This window comes from Desmodus rotundus, chromosome 6 (assembly GCF_022682495.2).
Source record: "Desmodus rotundus isolate HL8 chromosome 6, HLdesRot8A.1, whole genome shotgun sequence".
NCBI classification, from domain to species: Eukaryota; Metazoa; Chordata; class Mammalia; order Chiroptera; family Phyllostomidae; genus Desmodus; species Desmodus rotundus.
This window is the reverse complement of record NC_071392.1, coordinates 115,085,553-115,090,186: the sequence shown is the minus strand read 5'-3', so window position 1 is coordinate 115,090,186 and position 4,634 is coordinate 115,085,553.

Here is a 4,634-nt window from a genome sequence, read left to right as displayed (position 1 = left end):
TTCACAGAGGTGAAAGTTTATTTCAGAGTCGAGTGGTGGTGTGTTTTGAATTCCACTTGGGCAACACTATAAACCTCTCTATGTCAAAGTGCCCCACTGGAGGTGTTCGTGAGGGTTTGCTCTGTGTGCAGCGTTGCTGATCAGGACGGGGGAGTTTGGGGGCACTACCCACAGCGCCATGGAGGTGCCAGAGCCATGTGTCCTTGACAACGTCGTTCAGCGTCTGCAGGACTCAGCAGGGAATGATACAACGTAGCAGAATGTTGGCAAGCCTGTATGTCGAAGTCACTCTCCTACCCTTGTTACCTTGGAAAATTTAATGGACTCTGAAGCTGTTTCCTCAGCTATTTTATGGGGGTGATGATAGTCCTGACTTCCCAGGGTTGTTCACGAGGATCCAGTGAGTGAATACACATACCCAGAACAGCGCCTGACACAGAGAGACTGCAATGTAAGTGTCTGCCGTGATTACTGCAACACACCAGAAAAGACCTGGAGATCTCAGGCCCTTCCTTATCACAACTCTTTGCCATATTCCATAAGCCCCCTTCCAAATTCTTACATACACAGATCACCCAAGGAGTGAGAAATGGCCTTGACTGAGACAAGGAAAAGTGGAAAAAGATGGTTTAATTGCTATAGCACATTTATGTGCCTGGGTTTATATTTGTATGTGTGTAAATTTTTGCATATCTGTGTATGCTCAAATTGTGTGTATCTTATGTATATTTTGTGTACATGTGTTATTTGTATTTGCATATGTATTTCTATGTATGTGTATAAGTATATTTATACTTGCATGTAGCTGTGTGCAGACATGTATTGGTGCATGGGTGTGCGTTTGCATATTTTTGACTCCATAGCTGTGTGTGGTTTTGGTCTGAGATCATCAAATGTCACACAGGGCCTAGAGTTCTGACCAGTTCAGTTCCTTTGCTCCCCTCGAACCCCTACATTCTATGGCTTTGGAACAGGACGGTTGGTGGTGATTTTTCTCTTATGCTGGGAGATCTGGCCTAAAGCAAGGGAAGTGCCTGAAGAGGGAGCAGGGAGCAGGAGCTGCCACGGTGGCCAGTAAGCAGGAGCCACAGTGATAGAAGAGGCCAGGAGATAGGGAAAGCAGCAGACTTGGCCTGAGAGCCAAGCTGTACCCTGGTTACTATGTGATATCTCCGAGACCCGCCGAGACCAGAACAGACTGTAGTCTCCACCTTCGTAGTGCCTCCCACATGGGTACAGCCAGGCCTGGCCAGTTCTCTCAGACCGGCAGCACCCGCCCCTTGAAATCTGTGCAGTGGCATTTTTAAGTTCTTAAGGGGCCACTCACTCTCTGCAGTGTGAACTCCACAGTGGGGTCAGAAACTAGTTATCAAGTTCCCAGGTGTGTTCCACACAGGCCGGGTACTTTTCATTTTTTTAACAAACTTTATTGGGGGAACATCAGTTAAGAACATTATTTAATTTCATGCATTCAACTTTTTAGAAATAATTTTTTGATTTTTCATTTAAAATGGACATTCACTATTGTATTAGTTTCAGGTGTACAGCAGAGTGATTCGAAATTTATAACGTACAGAGTGATCACTCTGATAAATCGAGTGCCTTCCAGACGCCATACATACTTTTTACAATATTATTGAGTATATTGCCTATACGATACTTGACACCCTCTATTTTATAACTACCCATTTGTACTTCTTAATCCCTCCACCTTTTTCACACACTCCCCCAGCACCTTCCCATCTGGCAACCATCCAAATATTTTCTATATCTATTAGTTTGTTTGTTTATTTTGGTTTAGATTCCACATTTTAGTGAAATCATATGACATTTGTCTTTCTCTGTCTTTATCTTTAACCTTCGGCATTTTACTTATGATGTGTCTTGGAGTGGGCCTCTTTGCATCCATCTGGTATGGGACTCTCTGTGCTTCCTGGACTTGAATGTCTATTTCTTTCACCAAATTAGGGAAGTTTTCTTTCATTACTTCTTCAAGTAGATTTCCAATTTCTTGCTCTTTCTCTTCTCCTTTTGGCACCCCATTTATGCGAATGTTGGAATGCTTGAAGTTGCCCCAGAAGCTGCTTACACTATCCTCATTTTTCTGGATTCTTTTTTCTTCTTGTTGTTCTGATCAATTGTTTTTTGCTTCCTTATGCTCCAAATCATTGATTTGATTCTCAGCTTCATCCACTCTACTGTTGGTTCCCTGTAAATTGTTCTTTATTTTAATTATGTACACTTCATTTCTTACTGGATCTTTTTGATTCTGTTGAGATCCTCACTAAGTTCCTTGAGCATTCTTATAATCAGTGTTTTGAACTCTACATCTAATAAATTCCTTATCTCCATTTTGTTTAGTACTTTTTCTGGACTTTTGATCTGTTCTTTCATTTGGGCCATGTTTCTTTGTCTCCCCATTTTGGCTGCCTCCCTGTGTTTGTTTTTATGTGTTAGGTAGAGCTGCTACATCTCCCAGTCTTTGTAGAGTGGCCCTATGTAGTAGGTGTCCTATTGGGCCTAGTGGCACAGTCTCCCTGGTCACCTGAGCTAGGTGCTCCAGGTATGTTTCTTGTGTGTGCCCACCTGTTGCAGTTGAGCCTTGATTGCTGTTGGCACATTAATGGGAGGGACTGACCCTCAGGCTGATTGGTTGAGGACTGACCATGACTATAGCAGAGGAGCTGTTTTTTAGGGGCTCACCCCATGGAGTGGGATTTGCTGTAGTAGGGCTCTGGTGCTTGCTGATTCTGCCCTTTGAGTATGTCATCTGTAGAGGTGGTTGAGTGGTGCTCTGATGTTATCTGAAGTTGGTTCTGGGGCCTCTTGGGAGGTGAAGCCAAGGTCAGCTGCTGCCTGTGTCCTGCTCAGGGTCACCTGGTATGAGCTACAAAGTGATCTACAGATGGTTGCCACTAGTGTTGGACTTGGGGCTGCTTAGCAAGAGGTAAGGGGCATGCTGAGGCCAGATGCTGCTTGTTTGGGGTTTGTGAACCTTTGACAGATTTTAGAAAAATCTGCAGCATGAGCCAACACAGGCCATTTGTATAGAAAGGCCATGGGAAGCAGTTTGAATGGAAGACAAGTACTTTTTATCTCATTTACTCTTCCCTCTAACCTGTGAGGTTAATAATATGACAAGAAGGTAAAGGAAATGAGAACCATTATATCACAGCCTTTTATAGGCTTCTTTAACTTTGATACATTCATGTCATCTCTTCACTTTCCCAGTAAGGTAGGAAAATTATCCAGGTGAGGGTCTGTGGCACAGAGGAAGGTGATACAAAGAGCAAGCTTGTATGAAAGTGTGGTGAGGCTATCACAGAGAGCTGGATGCTAGAGAAACCCCAACATCAATATATCTTCAACTGTGTCATGTTTCAAGCAATGTTCCATGAACGAAATAGATGCTTTTGTATATAATAGCCAAGATATGGAAGCAGCCTAAGTGCCCATTGTTAGATGAGTGGATAAAGAAGAGCTGGTACATATATAAAATGGAATATTACTCAACCACAAAAATGAAATCTTACCACTTTCAACAACATGGGTAGACCTAGAGAGTATTATACTAAGTGAAATAAGTCAATCAGAGAAAGACAAATACCATATGATGTCACTTATATGTGGAATCTAAAAAGCAAAATAAATAAACAAAACAAACTCATAGACACAGAGATCAAATTGACAGTTGCCAGATAGAAGGGGGGCTGTAGGGATGGGTGAAAAAGGTGAAGGGATTAAGAATAAGTTGGCAGTTATAAAGCAGTCATAGGGACGCGAAGTACAGCATAGGGAATGCAGTCAGTCAATAATGTTGGAATAACTGTGTGGTGCCGGATGGGTACGAGACTTATCAGAGTGATCGCTTTGTGAAGCATGTAAATGTCTAATCACTATGTTGTACACCGGAAGCTAATATAATATTGTATGTCAACTATAACTGAAAATTAAAAAAAAAATTAAATAGATGCTAATGAGTGTATTTCTTATAAAATTCTTTGAAATTTTTCTGAAAGATTATTTATTTGTTTATTTTTAGAGAGGGGAAGAGAGGGAGAAAAATAGAGAGACAAACATCAATGTGTGGTTGCCTCTGGCATACTCCCTTCTGGGTCCTGGCCCACAACCCAGACATGTGCCCTGACTGGGAATCTAACCTGTGACCCTCTGGTTCACAGTCTAGCGCTCAATTTACTCAGCCACACCAGCCAGGGAAAGAATTCATTGAAATATTAATAGTCATATACCAGTGCTCCACCACACTCAAGCCTCGGGAAATGGAAATACCATATTCATTTGTATTTATTTTAACTTATCCTCCAAGATACCACTTGCAAAGTTGATGAGATATCTAATGTCAGTTATTGGGGCTTCCTGCTTTCCTCCACTTGATCCTACTAGGACCCCATGGCTCTGGAAAATGAGGCAAGGAAGAAACCGATCCTTATTCCAGAACAGTGATCCTCATGGCTCTTGCTCCTCATGGTCAGGACGTTGCTGATGGACTCCATCAGCTGTTCATGGAGTAATTCTGGGCAGCTGGAGAATTGCTCGTCACCATGACTCCACCACCCACAGGTCCAGCCATGGAGGTCTCTGCTTGCTTCTGCCAGGACCACAGCCATGGTGGC